Raw genomic sequence first — 660 nt, 5'->3', positions numbered from 1 at the left:
CAAAATAGTAACTTGACGTATTCTATATTCATCGTGCAATGAATCAAATAATCTCACTTACACGATGCAAGGACTGATAGATTCTGCCACTTGATGATTCCTAAGGAAATCGAATGGAATTGGTTATTACCTAATTTCTTCAGCTGAAACGGAAGGAAAATGTGAATGTTAATTACATCGGCGGACTACTGGGACAGTGAGTGGCCAGAAGTTATGGAAATTTCCTAGGGGGAAAGTTCCGACAGTCTCTTAGATATCCATTAATGCTATACTGAAGCAAAGTTTTAAAATACCGAATAATGTATAGAAAACTGATCCATGACATGGCATACACTTCACGCATTTCTTATTCCGTAAGGAGAAAGTTGAGAAGGAAAAATATGTGTTCGAAATGGTATTCACCCTAACCCTTACACTCGTCATCATTCTTATTTTCGTCTTCATCCTTGTTATCGTCATTACTCCCTTCCTCTCTTCCAGTCTCCTACTTCCTTCTTGCGAGAAAAGGGAGACACAGCAGAATACAAAACACGTAACATGACAATGAACTTTTGAGATGGATGGATGGCCTTACTGCAAGCTGAATAAAACTCCCTTTATGCTTTTGGTAGAGTCACTAAAACCTTATACTGCGTATCTTTCGCCGGGATATGTTTGTTG

Source organism: Penaeus monodon, chromosome 23 (genome assembly GCF_015228065.2).
Source record: "Penaeus monodon isolate SGIC_2016 chromosome 23, NSTDA_Pmon_1, whole genome shotgun sequence".
Taxonomy (NCBI): Eukaryota; Metazoa; Arthropoda; class Malacostraca; order Decapoda; family Penaeidae; genus Penaeus; species Penaeus monodon.
The sequence above is the reverse complement of the archived record's forward strand: the minus strand, read 5'-3'. Positions refer to the sequence as shown.